This window comes from Hemicordylus capensis, chromosome 3 (assembly GCF_027244095.1).
Source record: "Hemicordylus capensis ecotype Gifberg chromosome 3, rHemCap1.1.pri, whole genome shotgun sequence".
NCBI lineage: Eukaryota > Metazoa > Chordata > Lepidosauria > Squamata > Cordylidae > Hemicordylus > Hemicordylus capensis.
Window position 1 is genome coordinate 183,924,842 of NC_069659.1, and position 23,089 is coordinate 183,947,930.

A 23,089-nucleotide genomic window follows, 5' to 3' on the forward strand; every position below is an offset into this window, starting at 1 on the left:
AGTGATCTCCTGCTGGGCATATAATCTTGCCCTCTCCCCCATTCCCTCATTACAGAGCTAGCAACCTGCTATTGATTTTGCAGTACCTGGACCTTCTCTTTGTTAGAACATAGCACACATAGGAAGCTGCCGTATATTGAGTCAGACCATTGGGCTATCTAGCACAGTATTGTCTTCACTGACTGGCAGCGGCTTCTCCAGGGTTGCAGGCAGGATCACTCTAAGCCCTACCCTGGAGAACCCAGGGAGGAGATTCTCATGATCGGGCAAAAGCGGGCTAAGGGGGCCTAGTTCGCTTTTGCCCAACCGTGTGCTGCCACAGGAACCATGCAGCTCCCAGCAGCAAACCCTCCTAATTCCCCCTCCCTTTAGATGAGGTTAGTGGAGTGAGCGCTCCGCTAACCCCATCTATTTGATCAAGTATTGCCATGGCGCAGCTCTGCGGCACAGCAACACATGAGGAGACCGCCGGCGGGAGGCTGAAATCAGCCTCCTGGCCCTGTGGGTTTCTCCAGGATGCCCTGCGTGCTCATGTGGGGCATCCTGGAATGTCTGGGGCCCGCACGGCCCCTGATCCCTGCAGCCCCCGCCAGCTCTGTGATGGAGCCGGCAGTCATGTGGGTGGCTGATCCGGCTGCCCAGGGCTCCGCGGGTAATCATCTTCAGGGAGAGTGGGCTAAGCCCACTTTCCCTGGAAACCCCCTAAAGGCGACTCTCACTGATCATGAGACTTGCCTCAGGGAGGGAACTTGAAACCTTCTGCTCTTCCCAGAATGGCTCCATCCCCTGAAGGGAATATCTTACAGTGCTCACACTTCTAGTCTCCCATTCATATGCAACCAGGGTCAACCCTGCTTAGCTAAGGGGACAAGTCATGCTTGCTACCACAGTAACCCCTGCTAATTTGGCAAAGAGGCACCTTTTTAATGTGGTGATTCTCTTTATTTAGCAGGGGGAGAGTGACTGGCCCTATCCACTCCCAGCACAGTACCTCCAGTGACTATTGCTGGTGTCTGTCTTATGTTTCTTTTTAGATTGTTAGCCCTTTGGGGACAGGGAGCCATCCTATTCATTTATTATTTCTGTGTGTTCCCTGAGCCATTTCTGGTAGGGTGGTATAGAAATCAAATAAATAAATAAATAAATAAATAAATAAGACCAGATCTCCGCTCCTCTCCTCCTGCCCCCAGCATTGTTCCCCTTTATAAGGGCCCGACGTTTACTAGTTGTTTTTCTTTTCTTTTTTCTTTTCTTTTCTTTTACAGAGACATGTTTATGTAGGGCAGAAATGAGATTCCCTACCAGCAGTCTGAATTGATACAAACTATTTTGTCACCACATTCTCACATTCTTCTGCATGAAACCAAACCTACTCTTAGTGACAATAAAGGCCAATAAACAGGGTTTGAATTCTTCATAGTATTCTTCCTCATAATATACCAGATTCTCATCTTCTTCTTCTTCAACATATACCAGATAGCAGCCCCGTTCCTTTGTTCCATAAAACTCAATGGAATGCCATTGAGGATTAAAGTATCCCCCTCCCCTGCCTGCCCTGCCTCAAGCTCATATGTGATCATATGCCTAGTTAGGGAAACCTCATCTTAGCACATGCCCTAACCGTCCTTAGACTGGAAGAGACCTGAAACACAAAGCATAACAAATTATCATTCTATTTTTCCCCTCCAGGAAATAGAGAGATGGATAATTATCCAAGAACAGTGTGGGTGGAAGCAGTTAATGGGTCATTTGCTACCAATGCTTCTTGTATGAAAATATTGTCAAGCAAAGCCTGACAAAAGGCAATCATTGTTTACCCTGATGTGACTAGATCCAGTTTGACAGATATCATTCAGTTCTCGACCCAAAAAGCGAATGTGAAATCCAGTGTCAAAACAAGGTTGAGTTCTGTTTCAAAATCAGTACCAAAATCACTGTCAATATGAAGCACAATTTCTTTAGACAACATGGTTATAATATACAGGTGCATGTGCAGCCAATGGGCAATAATGATGGCTCTTTTGGTCAATAATGGAGGTAGGACTGAAAATAATATGCTTAAATATTCAAGTCAAGTTTTAATTCCACGTGATGTTCGTTAGTGTGTTTTTTTTTAATCAGCCCAGTTTTACACTGCTTGTATAGCACTTTTTCATGTTACCTTCATGGCATGGAACTCTCATCCTGTGCAGGAAATGGTGGAAGACTCGGGCCATAAGGGAGGGCCCCATGCCACCGCTAGACTGTTTCCAGGAGGATGACACTGGAGTGAGCAGAAGCCTGTGCGGGCTCCATCTAGATGATGTGGAGCATCTGGTGTGACTTTCATGAGGAGGGAAAGACCCTTGCCTCAGTGAGGCTATTCTCACAATGGATTAAAACCGGGCTGGGCTCCTTTAGGCCAGTTTTCATTCAACGTGAGAACCACCAGGTTTGTGGGCGAGCCTGGTGGTTCTCTGGTGGATAGCTCTCCAAAGAAGCAGAGAGAGTGCTCCACTAACCCAGGCTATCTGGTCATGTGCCACTGCGGTGCGGCTCCACGCCACGACGACACATGAGGAGACCCCTGCTGGGAGGCTGAAACAAACCTCCCAGTCCCGGTGGTCTCTCCAGGATGCCCCACACACTCACATGGAGCATCATGGGACCTTCGAGGGACAAGCGGCCCCCAATCCCCTCAGCCTCCTCCGGCTCTGTGAGGGAGCTGGCAATCATGTGAGCATCCGATGTGGCCACCCAGGGCTTCCTGCTTGTTCATGTGCGAGGAGAACGGGCTAAGCCCATTCTCTCCGCTTAACCTACCTCAGCTCTCCACAATGCTCGTGTGGAGAGCTGCAGTAGCTCTCATGCTAAGAAACTAGCGTGACAGGAAGCCTGTGTAATCCATTATGTTACTTCTGATCATAACCCTGTGACATAGCTCAGTTTCATGTATTACAGATGAGGTTGGGTCGGAAATAGGGGCTGTCTCAAGATATCCCTACCCACGTCAACTGCAGTGGTAGGATCTGATCCTAGATCTGATCCTAGATCTGATCCTAAAGACACTGTCCACTAGATGCCGTAGTAATGTTCCACTAGTGCAGCATTAGTCTGGATGTCAGTCAGTGACTCCTGACATCTAGAAAATACCACATCTGAGGCAGAACTTGCTACTGCACTAGCATTCTCAGAGAGAAAAACACTCCAAAATTCTGGGGTGGTGATTCTGTAGAATTCTTGATGGCCTTGCTCATATTTTATACATCACACATACACATTCTCTCCTGTTTCCAGGTCCTAGAGTGAGAGCAGTTCTGACTAGAAATGGAATTTTCTTCCTAATGCTTTACCCTTTAAAATTACTTATTGAATCCTTCTAAATATATGATATTTGCTTTTGCCTAGATACATCTTGCCATGGGCAATTCAATAAGCCTAGTTAACCTAGATAGAGTCTCTGCTTAGTTATGCAAATGAAGTACTCTATTGGTACGCTCTAATAATGTCATAGACTCCTTACCACATCAAAATCAACTGTGGGTTGCTTTCCAAGTAAGTTAGCCACCAAGATATTCAAGTTGGAATTGAGCTCACTTTGCTCCTGGCTTCAGTGTCAATCGTGATTTAGCAATCTGCTCAAAAATCACTGTGGGAGTTTTGAACGTATTTCTTTGAACAGCAGACTGCTAAGCCATATTACAAACTGCTTTATAACATCCCCATGGTTCCAGAATTGGTTTGTTATGTGGCATAGAGGGCTCTTGTTTAAGAAGGTCCCCTGAACATATGTAATTAGTTTATGTGTTTTATATATATATATATATATATATATATATATATATATATATATATATATATGATGTACCCATCACTAATCCCATGCGTGACAGCTTTCACGAGAGTTCATGAGCATCTGCAAGATAGCGGTGGGGATGGGCAGAACACAGTGGGGATGGGTGTGGTGGGGAGGAAGAAACTGCTGTGCAAGAGAATGGCCAAGCAGGTGGCGGAGAGGGCGGTCTAGCCTCCCTCTCCACCCCGCCTGCCAGCCAAATGTAAGGACGGCCCGCACTAGGGCCAAATGTGGATGGACAGGTGAGAGAAAGAGGTGGTGGGGATAGCTGTGGGGGGGGGGGTGGCAGGGGGGAGAGGCGGGGAGAGAAAGTGGTGGCAGGGGGAGAGAAATCAGCAGTTAGGCAGGCGGCCTGAAATGGGCTGGGAATGGGGGGAGGAGCTGAGAGGGAAGGAACAGGGAAAAGAAGGGGGAGGGCCATGAATGGGGGGGGCGAGAATGAGAAGCAAACTAGAGGTGCAGATGCTCTGTGCCCAGGCCAGCTAGTTATTTTTTAAATGTCCATTCTGCTCACAACTAAAAACCCCACAAACTGGCTCACAACTAGGGGTGTGCATGAACCGTTCACTGCCAAACCAGTTCACCTTGAACTGGGCCGGTTTGGTAACTTGACTGTGAACAGAACTATAGGAGGTTTGGTTTGTGATCAAGCTGGACCAAGCCCAGTTCAGGCGAACCAGTTTGGTGGTTAAGGGGCGGCTGCCCCGGGGTAGCAAAGGAGATAAAAAGGTTGTTAACCAGCCAGCATGGCTGCCGGCACTGCCACTCACACACACACACACACACACCCCGGCATGGCCCCAAGTGCACACAAAGCTCCATTTAGGAAGTTGCCCATGCGGCAGCAGCACTGTTCTGGCCTCTGTATATGTGCAGATAGCATTGGCATGGCCACACTGCCCCTGCCCAGCCATCGCTGAACATTCCCTGGAACCCCAACCCTTTGCTTGCAAAGGAGAATCCTCACCGGATTCCCATCTACAAGTATGAGCTGCCTGAACTGCTGAACCAGTTCAGTCAAACAGGCTGAACCGGTTTGATCAAATGGACTAAACCAGCCGGTCAGTTCAAGCGAACCGGTACAGCAGCACACGGTTCGGCTCAAATTCGATTCAAATTAAAGCCAACCCACAATTTCTGGTTCATGAACACCCCTACTCACATTCACAAATGCAATTTAATATTCAGCATTGTAATTATAAAATCATGTGGTTCTTTGGATCCTAGCCATGACCTCCAAATATTCCAGTAATAATAGCTTCATACTTGTTCTGTTGTGATTAGTATCTGCAGCTTGCATGCAGTAGAAGGGGGTGGCAGAGTGTACCACTTCAGGCTAAAGATGAAAGATGTTACTTTCCAATACTCCTGTATATAAAACACAACAAATTCCCTCTCTGCAAATAGAAAATTAGTACATCCGGGAAAATGGCCCTAACCTGTCTTTTGCCTCTGATGTTGGTTTTCTATTTGCAGCCAGTTTTTAACATAGCATTCAAAAATGGTATCTGCCACTTGCAGTCCATTCTAAACTTCATTCTGCTCTCTGTGTACACCAGGCCTGTGACGTGAAATTATTATTTTTGTACAGAGCCCATATTTCGTTGTAATCCCTTATCTAACAATGACCTCTGTGTGTCTTCATTTCTTTTTACTGCTCTGACCTGACTGGTGTTTACAGCTCTTTCCAAACGTAATGACACCTGTGAATTTCATTATCCCATTAACTTCCTTTTTACTGCTGTTGCCAGATAATTAATGCAGTTGTTAAGTTAAATCTAAACTAACACTTATCCCTACTGTAGGGCATAAACTGGGGGTTTATTGCTAACCTCCTTTTATGAGCTTCTTCATTTCTGGCCTTCCAATAGCACTATTTGTGCAACTGACAGTGAATAAAATTTTCTATACTGTCAGAGTACTTAGCTTGGACGTTATTTAAACATGCTGATTTTGATAAAGATTCCTCCCTAACCCAAACTGTGATGATGGCCCTAGAACAAAATAGAGGAGCAGAAACCCCATTTTATGTATCAGTTGCTGGATTATACAATTTCACTCTGTTGGTGGGGAATCAAATAGCTGAATGTTCCCTCCCACATGTAGTATTAGCAACACACACACAGTATGAATATCAGAAAGGAGCTAATCTAGAACCTCCTCCCTGACTTGCTAGTTTTGTATGTGCAAGAGTATGCGACATCTGGGGGGAGATTCTAACACACAATATCACACCTGCAGTGTAAAATGGTGCAAACCCACAGAAGATACATCACGTGGAATTTCTGCTGTAATAGCTCTGTTTGAGCAAAATTTCTCCACCCACTTAGAACCAGAGGCACTGGCTATGCTCCATGTAGCCAGTGCGGCATTAACAAGGTACTCATTATTTATATATTTCTATACCACCTTTTGCAGATACAGGCCTTGGGCAGTTTATAACGACATGAAATAAAACAATATAAAGTAATTTTTGGAATACTGAAAATTGCCTACAGTTCACCATAAGCTCACCATTACAAAAATGGCAAAAACCACCTGGGAGCTACACTAGATGATCTTAACCCAGAAAAACAGTTGCATCAACTTCTGAGTATACAAGGCTACATTACAAGTTTAACTCATTTCTGTGGCTTACCTACTAACACTCACAAGAAGACAAATATTGAAAAGACCCAAAGTTCAAAGCAAGGTTCAAAGGCTTCCACTTTGATATATCCAAGATTCAACAGCAAAAGAGCCGAGTGTATTTTAAGAACATTTGCTGCAGTTATTTCTTTATACCTTCTAATAACTAGACATATAGGTGCTTCAGAGGAATAATAGCATGTGCTCTAAAACACAGTGTGGGGGCGGCTCCTCTGCTCTCCCTAAATGGCCTCCTGCAGGAGAGACACTTAGAGAAGCATAAGGTGATAAGTTCCACTCTATGTGAGGTCAATGGAATACATTGTAAATGTTAGCTTTGTATTACTTGCCTTCTGGTCCATGAGGCTTTCAGTGTTACTGCCAGCATGTAACCTTCTCTCTAATGCCAGGAGAACTGATACTTCTAGAAATTAGGAAAGAGCTACGTAACATTGTCTTTGGGTCCACTGGTTTGATGTTGCCTACCTCCTGGCAGCAGGAAACATCATGATCTAAACACCAGTGAGCAAACACATATTTATACTGGAATACAATTCATATTTTTGCATTCACAAAATAGATACGCATTTTTAATTCTGCCACCTGCATCCTTAGAGCAATACATAATTTAGCTGTTTAGGATTATGCGATAAGAAATTCACAAGCTATCCTGTTGCATTTTTGTGTCCTACACCTTTGATTTCATAGGCAGCTCTTTTCCTTTTGGCATTACTTATTCAGCCTGTTTAGTTTGCTTTACAGGCTGTGGCAGCACTTGTAGGGTGGACCTATTGAACCAAGCCATAATAGATGTAATACATCAATACATTTGAGTTGAACAGCTTTAATTAGGCTTTCCTGGTCATTTCATCAATTCAGTCAAGTACCGTTGGGATTTGGAAAAGACCAGACCTCCTTCAGTGCATAAGAATTACAGCACTCTGGCAACACTCTGCCACTCACATTGCAAAACTGCAATTTTTGTATTTTTGTTCTAATATATATGTATTTTTACTCACTTGTGTTCAAATAATTTTGTTTCCTCCTGCCAGGAGATGGGCAACACAGAACAAGTGGACCTAGAGCCAATAAATATTAATGCAAAGACTCAACACTCCAATATTATGCACATTTTCTTGGGAGTAAGTCCCACTGAAATTAGTGAGATTTACTTCAAGGTAAATATGCATAAGATTGGGCTGCAAGGGTTTGCATTCCAAAATATAAATTGTCCCCCAAAAGTAATGTCTTGGATATCCTCAAAATTTGTTGAGTCCTAACATCAATTGCAAATGTAAATTAACTGAAGATCACTTTCGATGGCAGCGGATGAAAAGCAGATGAAAAAACATCAAATGAAAAAAGTGACTTGCTGTACAATTTATGATGGTAACATTTTCAAATCAGGATGTGGAATATGCCAGGTTCATACAAAGAAAGAGAGATTCAAGGAGGAAATATTTAAGGAACTGGCAAGAAATTACTTTTAGGCTTGAGGTCCTAGTCTTAGAAGTCCTAGGTCTCCTTAGGTGACCATGTTCTATTGAACACTACAACTCAGTATAGGGATCTGAATAGGGACCTCAGTAGCCATGTTCAGAGATTATGTTGTATATTTACAAAGCGGATCTGGGCACAGGTTCCTCAAAATTCATGATACAGAAAGGAAGTGTACTGTTGTACTTGTGTTCAACATAATATGTGAATAACTGTACCTGTGTCCAGATTTTACCAGTCTATATTAGGCCTGTGCATTAAATGGATTTTGCATTTTGTTCAGAGCTTGAAACAAGATGCAGAAGGTTGAAACAATGGTCGACCCGGTTGTTTTGATGGAACAAAACTTTAAACGTTTCAAGTGTTTCAGCCATAGGGAACAATGGGCAAACTTGAAACACCACATTGTTCCCCATGGGTAGCTTTTAAGGACACTAAAGTGGGTTGGGTGATAGGGCATGATGAGTGGTACCTACTACCCAACCTGCCCCCCCCAAAGTGAAAACAGGAAATTTTAAACACTTTTTAACGTTTCCCCAAACCCCGCATAGGATCAGAAGCCAGTGCCAGAAAAAAAATCAGCAAGGGAAAAATAGGCCTCAGAAAATGGAACATTTTGAATTGGAATGGGGTTGTTTTGTTCCAAGCCGGAAACAGGCCTGCTATCTCAAGCACAAAACACTCTAAACAGCCCATTTTGAGTCAAAATGTTTCAACGTTGAAACGTTTTGCACATCCCTCATGTATATTGTACACTCATTGTACGAGTGTTGAACATAACATGTAAATCAGGCTAATTTCTTATATAATTTAAGATATAATCTTAAATCTAATCTAATCTGAACTAGAAGATCTGCAGAAATTAATTAATATATCAGAAGCCAAAATCCAATTCTTGGTATGAATCCTTTGATGATTATTACAAGATAACGACATGCTTCTCATATTTAGTTGCTGTTGAATGTTTTTAGTGTTCTAGATACTGCCGTTGGCCTGATATTTTAATTGCTGCTGTTTGATTTTATTGTTGTTTCTCTGCTGTTTAAACATTTGATTGCATTTTGTTCTCCCCGCCGCAACCCTTTGTACACCTCCCTGGTGTCTTTTTTATGAAGGGTAGCATAGAAACCTGCAATAAAAATTAAAACATTATGTCATCCTGTTCATGCTTTGGAAAGGGCCTAGTTCTCACTGAGGTGAAAAATGTGTGCCTGGGCTGTGGAGGCTCACATAATTGAAAACTGACTGTTCTTCCATTATAAAACAACAACCCTGAACATAGAAATTTACCATGTCAGGGGAAAAGGGTAGATTAGAACCCTTCTCCCTGACATAACTGTATCAGTATTCTAACTGGAAGGAATGTTTTAGATGAAGAGTATTGAAGCATGCAAGTTCCCAGCTGCACTCTGAGGTGATAGAGGCCATACACAGGTTTAGCACCACAGTAAACAGCAGGTCAAGGATTTACAGCAAGGTTGCACAACTCAAATGCCCTGGTGGGCTGGAACCATCCACAACTTGGCATGCAGGGGCCGAGATCAATTTTTAGCACATTATAACATTGAAATTAAAAATATTATTAGTTACTTGTGGATCTATTCCCCCTGTCAATGGACCCATGGTTTCAACCAAGGTTAGTGGCCACCCTGCTCAATCAGTGGGGCCACTAGAGTGCATGCCAGCCCCAAACAAATGGCAAGTGCTCTCCTCTCCCTAAATTGTTGTTGCTTTCAGGCTGCAATGCTAGGTATGCTTCCATGGGAGTAAGCCTCACTGGGCACACCAATGGAGCATATTTCTGAGAAAGCATGCACAGGATGGTGCTATAAGGCTGTTTCCAGCTCCTGTATTGCTGCAGGATACCTGGGGGGCCAGTAAAATCATCACTGCAGGCCAAATCCAGCCCCCAGGCCTTATGTTGTGCAGGCCTGATTTACAGCATACACATTTACATCCTCACCACACTTTGAATAATGTTGATGATAGAAGCCCTGTAAGAAGGGAGGAAAGAAAGTCTCAATCAGGAAAGTGGCAGGTGAGGAAAGGGATACACACACACACACACACACACACACACACACACACACACACACACACGTCTACGGTTTTCTTACATGTAACTAGTATTTTTAAGCCCGTTAAAATAACGGGCGCTAGTAGGGGGCAGTGGATTTGTCTTGGGGCAGCAAGACCTACGGCAAGCCTTTTCGCGGTGCAGGATCACGTGAAATTTGGAGCAGGGAAAGGAACCCCATGTGCACGCGACGCACGCCCCTAGGGTGCAAAACAGGAAATAGACTCTACTTAGTAGAGCCGAAAGAAAGGCACTGCGTGGATTGCGGCTATGCGGAGAACGGCCAGTCGTCAGAAAGTTCATGTTGTTATTTTTTTACTTCCAGGGAGGGCAGAATGAGTCAGTGGAGAGAGCAAAGAGGCTGATCCAAGCCGGAAATCCCCTCCCACATTTTTCCGGGCAGGACTCAGAGAAAAGGAAAAAACTATTTGTTTTCTCCCAGGCGAGCTGTCCGCACCTGGGAAATAGAAAGGGAGGGAGAAGGAGAGGTTTGGGTCAATGACACCGGGGATGGGAAAGTAGAAATCAAAACCGTCTGTGGTCTCCTGGAGGCTTGGAAACAAAGCCTCCTTTCTCTCCCCGCCCATCGGGTCTGAGCCGGAGGCCCTGACAGCACTGCAGCTGCAATGCTGGGGTCAAGGTGTACTGTGTGCGCAACTTGGTGGGGATCTTCTCTCTCTCTTTGTGCATTGGCGGGCGAGCGAGCTCTCTCCCGCCCCTGGAAGGTTCAATCTCTTGCCGGCGAGTTTTCCCGCACCCGATCTGATTGGCTGGTTGCTGCCCCGTGTGTTCTCCTTGCGACACCGTGTCGGGTCTGGCCCCGCCGCCGCCGCCTCTTCCTTTTCTGTAGCTGGGCCGACCCACTGGCGCTGCCTCTCCCTTCCCTGCAGCCGGGCCAGACCTGCTCCTGCCACCGTGCCGAACCCGCCGCCGCCTTTCCTTCTCCTGCGGTCAGGCCGGACCCAGCGCCGCCGTTTCTCCCCTCCCTGCGGCTGGGCCGGTCCCTTCCGGTGCCTCCTTGTCTTTCCCCATAGGCCGTTCTCGGCCTGCCGCTCTCCTCAACTTGGCCGCCTGGTGCCTGCGGCCATATCTTCCTCGGACGTTCTGGGCATGCGCTCCACGCATGCCCAGAACGTCCGAGGAAGACACGGGAGCAGAGACACGGCGCACACCCTGGCTCTTTATTAAAGAGGATTGTTTGGTCCTTCAACAGGGCCTGTGGATGGGCCTTGTAATCCCCTCTAGGTCTTGCTTTCTTCTATCATGCCTTGCCCACTCCAGCTTTCCAGTCCCTATTTATTGTAGTAACACAATACTGCTGTGGGAGAAATCCATGAAAATATTATTGTACAGCTGTTTGAATTTGATTTTAATCTGACTGTGAAAATGCAAAGTTCAAATTAAGGGGCTTTTTAAAAAATGGGGGTGCAATGTGAGAGTCTCAAAGCATTTTATGCTGCATAAGGGGGCCTGGAAAATGTTTACATCAAGTTAAGTGATAACTGTCTTGAGCTTGGCGAAAGGGCAAAAAGAAGCCCCTTCCTGGAAGCACCCACCCCAATCAGATGCAGGGGAGACGTAGCTGGTAAGGCTGGAGTCAGGGGGTGAAGGCTGTTCCTGCACCACAATTCTCCTGAGGCAGCTGAGAATCCTAATAGGAGGCAATGATGGAATTGCCTTCCTGGAGGGATCTTGAAGTATTTGCCCCCCTCCCTCACCAATGTTTTTATTGTGTGTTTATGCTGCATTCCATCATGATGTTTCACATTAGCCCATCCCCACTCTACATCACAGGAAATATATCCGAACATGGGGTAAATTGTGCAGGAAGTTACAGAGGAGAGGGAAGAGAACTCCAGATGGGGTAGCTGTTCTCAACAGCAGTCTTATGTTTTGTTTCTTGTGCAATTCTGCAGTAATTGTGGATGACGTTAGAACAGTCATTTCACTTAGTCACTGCCAAAAGTCATTCGAAGACTCAGTAAATATAATGAAATAAACTGGAAAAAATATTGTTGCACACACTTCTGCATTCCTCTGAACGAATGCTACTGGCATTCTTTCATCCATGTTGTTAGCCCATTTATTTGGAATTAACTACTGTCGATTTTAATAGGATTGACTTCCAAGTAATGTGTTTAGGGCAGGGTGTTAAACCAAGATCCAGGATTTGCACATGACTGCAAAACTAACTGGTATCACACAACCCAGGTCCCCTTTGTGTTAATACACCACCCTGCCCTCCTACTCAAAGACTATTTTCACAACATTAATGGAATCCAAAGTTCAAATGCCAGAGTTAATCATAGGAGTGGCAAATGCAGTATATTTTATACATATTCTGCGGAACTGTCAGTTTTCCAGAAACTTGCTCCAATTTAAGTGGAATAGCATACATTGGGATTGATATCAGCTAAACACCCAAGTTAATCACACTTCTAGCTATCACAGTGGGATGGCATGCTGAAGCCGAAGTGGGGCTTTGCATTTAATGGATGAAATTCTATTTGCTACCTACTGATAGTGAGTTTTGGCAGCTGAATGATGTATTTCCGGAAAGAAGATGTCCTAGAAGTAACTTGTGGCTGTTTCAAAAGATTTATTAAAACTAAGTTGACACTTGCATCACTGATAGAGGTAATTTCAGAGCTCTTGAAATTCTACTGACCCTAAGATAATGAAACCACCACCTTCCGCACATTTGTATTCTGTGGCGTGTAGCGTGGCTCGTGGCTATGAATGCGAAACATTGTCATTATCTGCTAGAAAAATTCACAATAGTAACTGAGGGCAAACACATGGAGTGGGAGATATAGCAAAGGAAGGCAGATACAGTAGTCAGAACCCAATGGGTTGCTCAGCGCATAAACAATAATGATAACAAGTTATTTAGACAGTTAATACAAACTTGAGGCTTCATGAGATGAAGACAGCCTTGTAACTGGACCAGCTTTCTTAAAAGCACATTTTTAATCCTGTATCGTACCACAAAATTTATATTATGCCCTAAAACAAATCCAATCCGCTTCCAATGAATGAAAAGTACCATGAAATGTGCTCAGAAAAGTCTTGCTGAGACAGTGAGATGTGCATATTTATGACACAGACAGCCACCGGCTGTACAAATGAAAGCTTTGATTATAATCCAAATAACATTTTTCACATTATTTCAGATAAGAAGGATATGTGTTAAACTCTGATCAAACGTATCCAATCTGTCAGTTCATTCAAAATGCAGATCGTCCCTATGAAATGAGAAAGGGTGTGGAGATGGGAGTGTTGCCTAATGTTAAGACTTGTCCAATATTCAGGGACAGTGAGGGAATTACTAAAACATTTTACTGCTTTTGCAAGGTTTTACAAAGGAAAATGCCTCAGATGCATCCATTGTGTTTGCATTTATGGAGCTTTCAGACAGCATGCTGTTTAAAGCAAAATAGCTCTTGTAAACCATATTCAGAAAAATGTGGATGACTGAGAGATTTGGCACTGTTTATTTTGGAAGTACCAACTCTTCGCTGGGCACTGTATAAATTCCCACTCCAAAAAGCTGGAAACCTCCATTCAAGGTAAGGGTAGAATGAAGTCAGCTCTTTAAATATTATTATACAAATGTGTAACAATGCTAAAGCCAATGTAGTGTCGTGGCTGGATCACTGAGATTTGCTTTTAAAACCTGCTCAGCCATGAAGCTCACTGTGCAGCTTTAGACAAGACACTGTCTCTGAATCTAGAATACCTTAAAAGTTTTTAAGGCACCTATGTAGACTGCCTAGCACTTCTTGAGGAAACCATGGAATATAAATGTCAAAACATGTTTGTGTGACATAGAATTAGTTCTTTGTCAGCATCTGCTATATGGGAGGATCCTGAGGTTCTGCTTAAGGGACAGCATATGTCTCTATTCCCCAGAGACAGTCCCTAGCAGGGGCGGGGCCACCATTGTGCAAATGGGTTCAAAGAACCAGGGCCGCCGCCCCTCATGGGGCCACGTGTCACATCCCAGCCTCACCCCTGAGTCTGATGTCAGGTGCAGGGGCATTATTTCACTCGTGGATTGGGCTGAGTGGTCCTGTTTATTAGCAAAACCCGTCCAGTGCTGCATTCGCAGCGTGGCCAGAGCAGCTCTCTCAAAGGCAGGGAGAGTTGCCCCCGGCCACACTGCAAACGTGGCACTGGCTGTATTTTGCTCATAAATGGGGCCGTTAAGCCCTGTTTCTGAGATAAACCAGCTCTGTGTTCGCAGCATGGCTGGGAGCAACTCTCCCTGCCTTTAAAAGTCAGGGAGAGCCTCTCCGACCACACTGCAAATGTGGCACTGGCCAGATTTTGCAAACAGGGCCACACAGCCTCATTTTTGAGCGAAATAATGCTCCCTGCATCTGATGTCAGATGCAGGGGGCGTGGCTTAACCATGCACCCTGTGTCTGACATCAGAAGTTTCTGGCGTCGGGGGGAGGTACTAGGGCTGTGGTGGCAGGCTGAACCTGGACCACTGCTGGTATATCTCCTCTTGTACCTGTCCCTGGTAAATCATTGTCCCTATTTTTGCCTTTTGGAAAGATGTTGAGGATGCCCTTTAAGAATTTTATTAGTGTGAGTTGTGCTAATTGTCATTGTTCACCCTTCTGACCCATCCCCGAATGTCTATAAAAGTCTTTGGAATGCAGCTGGAGAGGAGATGCATTGTTTCTAGTGTAGGCCTGTCTCCAGAACATGCTGAGATTGAGCATTTGCTGTGTATCCAAGACTGGCAAAGGGTTTAACTACCTCAACAACACCACCATTGCTGCTTTGCAGAACACACCCCAAAAGTTCAGAGGTAGTGTAGCTGCAGCAGCACTAGAGTCCTTAAAGTTTTAGCCTGGCCCCACCCAGGGAGGCCAGTCATTGGCTCACTTCCTAAACAGTAGGGATATAAGACAGCCTTGCCTGAAAACAGTCTTGCCTCAATGTCAAGGTGTCCTGGTGGTGTTTAGCCTTGCCATGTGTGCTGCCAATTTCCAATCGTGAGAACCCAGAATTTTTCAGCAATGTTGAGTTAGCACTGCATCAACCCAATATTTTACTGAGATTAGCAAGCCTTATGGCCAATACAAAGCAATGCTTCATGAGATCATTTCATACCTGCCAACACGTCCCTGTTAAGAATGGGAAAATAGGGACATGTTGGCATTTTAATGTCCAAAGAGAGCTTTCTTCACAGTGGGCATAATAATGAAGTGGGTGTTCTAAGTTTCACACTTTCTAAAACAAACAGTCTAAAGCAGTGATTCTCAAACTTGGGTCCTCAGGTGTTATTGGACTTCAACTCCCATAATCCCCAACCAAAGGCCACTGAGGCTGGGGATTATGGGAGCTGAAGTCCAATAACACCTGAGGACCCAAGTTTGAGAATCCCTGGTCTAAAGAAATGACAGAGATTTATCTTCAGCTCATGATAAGCACAAATTCTATTATTATTTATTATTATTATTTTGCCCTTGCTCCTTTACGAGGGTTGCTGGGACGGATGCATCCAAAACCCCAAGATTTCTGAAGTAGGGCCTGGTGATGGCAGAGAAGGATGCCAACCTTTGAAAAATGGGTGAAATCTGATACCAGTTGTAGTCTGAGATTATCTTTGCTATCTACAAACAGATTAAAGGATGGAGAGCAAAAGGCTGGAAAACAGACTCATTTGATTGCAGAAAGACAACCCTATCCATTATTGAATGCCATGGCATTTTAAAAAAGACATTATACAACCTATGAAGAATTGTGATCTGCCACAGACTAACCAGAGGAGATGTTAACCTACAGAACCAGACTGCTGCTTCTTATACTGATTCATTTCAGCTTCTCAAGTCAAACACAGTTTAAGTTCCCAGTTTAACCAATGAAAGGGAGAGCATGACAGCCTGCAAAGATATTTGATTTGGTATTTCAGGAAGTTCCCAGTTTCCATTGGCCCAGCTTAAAGCAGCTAAAGTTTGGGACCAATGCTTCACCACTCCCCTGATCCCTATACCATTTAGAAAGCACGGGCAGCAATTATTTTGACTTTATTTCCCTTTTAGTTCAAATCTGAAGTAGAAGTTGTTTCATGGCTTGACTTTGAACAAGACACCCCTGGAAGCCCCACCCCACCCCCGAGAAGTTCTGAGAAGTTCTGCAGGCTATTTTGGGAATTGTGTTTTTTCCCCCAGAGGTTGTTGCAATGGCCGCCCAGCCTTAATATGTACAATTTCATGAGTCTTCAGTTTCTCATTAAAAAAAAAAAAAAGCTTAAAAAACATAAGCACTTAGGGCCAAACTAGAAGCGACATGATCCATACTTGTCTTCCACCAGCCACCCTTCACCACCCACAGCAAACAGCAGTTTGGGGAGAGGAATTTATATCAGAGAATAGGCAAGGGAGGAAAGAGCTGAACTAAGGTACCACTTCTCTGACAGTCTAAGGCAGCGATAGGCAACCTTGGCTCTCCAGATGTTGAATTACAACTCTAATCATCCCTAGCCACAATTTGTTCGTTAAAACTGGCCAGCGGTTTGGTTCGTGGTGTCGAACAAGGTTGAACCTGTCTGGCCCAGGTCAAGTGCCTTGCTTGTAAAAGGGAATTTAGTAAGGATACAGCAAAAGGGATTCCCTACATATATAGGTATTCTTGGGGCAGGTGGGGTTTTGGGCAAGAGGGCACCTTACTGGCAGTGGCAGCTCCTTGGCAGCAGCCCCTCTTGGACCCGCTGGTGCTCCCCACTGCACCATGGGCCACCCACCAGTCCACAATGCAGGGGGAGCACTGGGACAGCCACCACTGCCAGTGGCGCCACTGATAATATGCCCTCTCACCCACCACCATGCCTGCCCCTTGAACCCCGTTATAGGTAGGGAATCCCCTTTGCTTGTAAAACAACTGGATCCCCCTTTACAAGCATAGCTGAACCAGTCAAACTGGGCCCTGTTCAAACTCAGACTGGCCCCCTTTGCAGGGGGCAGACTGGTTTCAAACTGGTTTTGCACACCCCTAGAAACAAATCATTGAGAAAAGCAGGGGGTGGATGGGCTGCAGCTCAATGATAGTCTAATGACAGAGCAAATGCTTCGCATGCAAAAGATTTTAGGTTCAACCCCCAGTATTTGCAGTTTGAAGGATCTCGGGTAGAAAGGTTAAGAAGACCTTTCAAGCTACTGAATATCAGAGCAAAAAGTACTGTGTTAGAACACCGGCCCAGTTCAACCAGTTAGTCCATGGTCTGCAGTGGTGCAAAATGAGGAGAGAAGGCTGCTAGCCTTACCCAATGAGACCATGCCCCATGTGCCTGGTGGGAGCCAGGCCCCTTTGAAAGCCAGTCCTTGCAAGTTTTGAAAGTATGTGGGGAGAAGGGAGGACAAGAGATCGCTAGCAGCCTCCTCTCCTCATGCTTCTTCAAAGTTTTGCAAGGAATGTGTGCGGAGGTGCTCCTTGCAAAGTTTGCAAGGGCCATATTGGTCCCAAATTGCTGCTCTGATGATCGGGTCATCCTGCTGCCCTGCTGCCACCCCAATAATCTGCTGCATGAGGCAATTGCCTCACCTTGCCTCAGGAAAGAGCTGCCCCTGATGGTGTGACTCACGATAAGACAGTTTCATTTGTTCATATATATCTCGGGAAACAAGTACTGACCACATGGTGAGTGGAGGGTTTAGTATAAAGGATCAATCTCCTTTCTAGGGGGTGGGCTTTATGATGTCATCAGAAAGGCTCCAAGCCTGCTGCTGTAGTTGAAACAAGAAAAAATAGGCTTTCCCAGCTCTCTTGCTCTCTCTCTTTCAGTATAATACAGACTTCATAGCCATGGACAGCATGTGTCTAGCTGGCATAATTCTGCTTGTCCCCAGGAGGACACTCATAGACAAAAAGTGTGTATCTTTACACTTGGAGACACTGCCATCTTGAGATTGTAAGCAGACATTGCCTTATTATCCTCATACAGCCACCTTTGCATAGCTGGCTCTTGGCTTATGTCCAGAAGGACCCACCTAAAGTGACTAATTCCATGTTTCAATGGACCTTGTTGTTTTGCATGGAACTCTAGGGAGGGAGAAGCCACCTGATTATGTCAATAGTTGCCTCGGGACACGTTTTCAGGTATGAGTACCCTAGCCAGGTCACAATGGCCTCAGATTCTGTTTGGTGGGTCTTTACCTAAATTTCACCAGCCTACAGATTCTCACACAGGTGACCTATGGCTGCTGCCCCTCAGTCTTCATCCCTGCTTCTACTATATGCTTTACTTGTGAGGAGGCACCTGACCTGACCATCGTGCAACTGACGCACCTTGGAAGGATCAGTAATACTAACATCTCACCTTTCCCTAAGCTCTCCTTCTGCTTCCTTCCCCACTTTCCAGGCTCTATGTAGACTCTTATTCAAAATTTTAGCCAAATTATTGCAAGCCTCTAACCAAGACTCTCATTTAGAACCTTAGCCAAATTATTGAATTGCCTAGCATAACTCTCTTTTTGCCGTCTGTAATTCCCCATTTCTACCCTTAATAAAGCCATGAAACTGTACCTTTGTCTCCTCATCTTTTCCAATTCACCAAGACTACTAAATTGGTACTGTGACAGAACTGCTCTGAGCTCATTTCCCCACTTTAGCCTAAAAGCATAGCTGGTGTGATTAGCCAATCACTCCGGGGCAGTTCTGGTAACAAACCAATGGTGAGGCACAGGACCACCAGGTTCTGCAGCCCAATTTATTAGAATAATTGTTTTCCCAAAAGGAAAAGCAGTCTGCATAATACTCAGAAGCATTTTGTTCTTGTATTCTTTCTTTTTATCATTTCCTCTGGGGGACAAGGAGCTTGGCACATGATCAGAGACACAACAGTTGAGATGCCAACATTTTTGCAAATAAAAGGTGGCAACTGTTGATGCGTATTTCTCTGCTGCTGAAGGTGGATGTGGTTGTTATTGCCATTTTGTTATTATTTATATTGCTGTTTTACAGAGAATGAAAAACAAAAGTGGTGAAGTGAAGATCTTGTGTTCTTGTTCAGTTTCCAAGAACACACACATGCTGCATGCAGAAAACTGAACTAATCCAATTTAAAATGCATTGATGTTCACCTACCTGTACTGTTTTTACCAAACTTCATTTGAAATTTATATTAGACCTATGGAAACTTTCAAATAGCTGTCTAACAAATTGTTCATGGAAGTACTTAAAAGGCAGTTCAGTTTTTGCATGTGCAAATCTGTCACATGACACCTTCATTGTAGCAAAACTCCATAACAAATATGGCTCATCTTACTTGTAATACCTTTAAGAGAGGAATTCAGGTCATTGGTGACAGGCAATTTTTAAGTATAGCCCTGAGTGGTGGCATGAACATTTTGTCATAAATATAAGGCAATCGTGTCTGTCATCTCCCATAAGAATCCATAAAAGGACTATATAACCAAGTTAAAAATACAGTTACCATGTACATTATACAGCTCCCAAAGGGCATCATTTACTTTAGCTACACAGATAGCAATGCATGGAGCTCTACAGTCTGCAGTCTAAAGCGATGTTTACTCCTAAATTAGAGGTCATCATTTTAATAGGGGAGCTTTTTTCGCCTGACACAGCAAGGATGTCCCAAATACTTTGAAATATATTGACAATAAAAAGGTGACCAAGTGTTATTGGTGGGCAATTCTCACTTGAATACTTCTCTTCATATTGCAAGTAGCATATTTTCAGTTATGCCCACAGAGCAGGCCTTCACAACTTCTGACTCAGGAAACCAAATGCAGCCCATGTATTGTGGTCTGCCAGATGGTGGTCAAAGACCCCTGTAAAGATCCCTGCATCACAATCCAAGCAGCCAATAAAAAAGGCAAGGGGTTTTTCTTATTTTTAAGGAGCCTTATGGGCAGTTGTACATTATTAGTATGGTTTAATAGGTTTGAGCTGTAGAGCTTGGCAACTGAGGATTGCTCTGCATTGTTGAATGAAATGTGGTCCATTGTAAAACCCATTAGCTGCCTGTCTAGGGGTGTTTGGCAGATGCTTGGGCACACTGGTGTAGAAAGGGTGGAAGTGGGCCTGGGACAGGCTACTACCTGCCTCTGCGGTGTGCCATGTGATGCGTGCTTGCGCATGCCATGCCCCTTGTGCCAGCATTAGAGGCACACCAACAAAGGAGATATGGCTGACACTGGGCATATTATTATTGTTGTTATTATTACATTTATATCCCGCTCTTCCTCCAAGGAGCCCAGAGCAGTGTACTACATACTTGAGTTTCTCTTTCACAACAACCCTGTGAAGTAGGTTAGGCTGAGAGAGAAGTGTCACCCAGAGTCACACAGCTAGTATCATGGCTGAAAGGGGATTTGAACTCGGGTCTCCCTGGTCCTAGTCCAGCACTCTAACCACTATACCATGCTGGCTCATATGACTATGCTTGAGCCCCTCACCCTCTCCCAGCTGCCCTTTGTTTGCTGGTTGGGTGCTTCTTTCATCTCCCTTACTCAGAGGGAGGAAAAGAATGGAGGCACCCAGCCAATGAACCAAGTCCTGGCCAGCTGGGAGAGGGTGAGGGCCCACACATCCATCTCTCCCAGCCAGCAAGTGCTTTGTTCGCCAGCTGGGTGTGGGGGTTGCAAGGGGTTGCTCTGTGGGCATAACAGCATTTGTCCTACTTTGTCCAATGGTGTTTACAACACTGCTTGTGAATATGTTGATAACTGCTACAACATCCATGAGTGACTTGAATTACAAATTAGCAGGGTGCCTCTTAGGAACAGCTGGAAGGGTAAGCATCCCCTTGCCCATGTTTCAAATCACATCTTCCTCAGCATCTCCAGCCAGCTCAGTTATGGTTCTGCTCAGTCTCGAATATATCCAACAGCAGGCCTTTGGACTTGCTAAACCTTCCACCTCGCCTCTCTTTGAAATCTGAAACAGCTTGTGAATGAGTAATTAAAACCACAGAGAATGAGGATTATATCACATCACATGAGCTCAAAAGCAATCGGTTTGAATGGGATCCATTAACACAGGCAGCTGTGACTCATCAAACTCATCATTTGGTAGTCAAATGATGGATGATATATCTAGGAAACTAGATGATATAACTAATTCTAGGGTGTGTATTTGGTCATGCAGATAATTTCTACACACATGAAACTGGCAGGGAAAAGAAAAGTGATTTTCCATGCACAATATTGATTTATTTATCATAACTCTATACAACCTGATATGTGTATCTCTACAGCTATCAGGCAGAGTAAAAATAATCAAAACAGTTTGACATAATTAAAGTGTTAAAATAATTTCATGGGATAAAAATAAACAGTTTAAAATTAGTTTCAGTTAAGCCTGAGAGAACAGGTGTGTCTTGAGGGTCTTCCTAAAAGCAAACAGAGATGGAGATGCTCTTATTTTGATAAGGAGCATATTCCAAAGCCCTGGGGCAGCCACAGAGAATGTCTGTCCCAAGTTGCCACCAAACAAGCCAGTGGCAACCCTAACTGGACCTCTCCAGATGATCTTAATAGGCAACAGTCTGGCTATCACATTCTGTACCAATTGTAGTTTCTAGACTACATACAAAAGCAGCCCCACTTAGACTGTACTCAAGTCTGTACTCATGTCTGGAGATTACTAGATGGAGGTACTGACTAGGCAGGGGGGCGGTCAAGACCTGAGAGATGGTTTAGATCTTCCTGTTCTGGATGAGGTTACACTCCCCTGAAAAATCAGGTATGTAGCTTGGGAGTGCTCCTGCATCCAAAACTCTCTCTGGTTTACTTGTAAAGGGGAATCTTAGTGGGATTCCTCTTTACAGGTATTACCTCCGAACGGCCCACAAGCTGGTTCTTCAAACTGAATCAGGGCAGCTTGCTGTCAAGCCGAGCTCCATGCAAGCCAGCTCTCATATCCCTAGCCAGTACTGCTTTGCACACTAACAATCAACATCCTGCAGCTTAATGTGAGCATTGCAGAACCACTTGTGCTACTCTGGGGCTCTAACAAATACAGTGATGGTGCTACACAAGAGGGCAGTTCCAGAGCTACTGGCCTCATGTAATCATGCCATGCTTGACTTCCAATATCCCCAATGGAAGTCACAAGCAATGTGTGATTCCAAAAGAGGCCAGTTGTTCCTATACTGACCTCTTGTGTGGCACTGTAATGCATGTGTTAGAGACCCAGAGCAGTGCAAGCAGTTCTGCAATGCCAGCCTTATGCTGCAGGATGTGTAAGTCAATGTCTGTAAAATACACACACACAGCTTTAGTGGAAAGTCAGGGTATCTTGGCATACCTGATTTGGTTTAAAAACCTAGAGGCGGGTCTCATGATCAGTGAGACCCACTTTGTCTGGGTTTGTGGGCTAAGCCCGCTCTCCCCGCAGATGAGCAGGGCAGCACACGACTGCCAGCTCCGTGATGGAGCCGGTGGGGGCTGGGAGGATCGGGGGCCATGTGGCACCCGGATGCTCCAGTATGCCCTGTGCGAGTGCGCAGGGCATACTGGAGAGACCCCTGAGCTTTAAGCCTCCCATTTGGGGGTCTCCTCGTGAGTAGCCGTGGCACAGAGCCACGCTGCGGCTACTCACGATCCAAAAAATTGGGTTTGCGGAGCGCTCGCTCCGCAAACCCGGTTTAAGGGGTGGGTTACTTGAGCGGTTTACTCGCTCAGGAACCACCGGGCTCTCAGCTCAATATTTTAATGTGTCTTTTTTTATAATCGTGTTTTTAAATTTTATTGTGAGCCGCCTTGGGATTTTCTTAATGAAAGGCGGGGTATAAATTTAACACTAAAGAAAAATAAAAATTCACACAACCGCTTGAAAGTAGACTAAGGGCGCCCAGCCCACTTTTGAGCGACTGTGAGAACCGCCAGGAGCCAAGTGGCTCCCGGCAGTTAGCCCGCTTAATTCCCCCCCACCCAAGTGCCATGGCGACTCATGAGAAGAACCCCAACTGGGAGGCTCCAACAAACCTCCTGGCCTCGGGGGGTCTCCCCAGAATGACCCCCACACTTTTGTGGGGTGTTCTGGGACTTCCGGGGGCCAGGTGGCCCCCAATC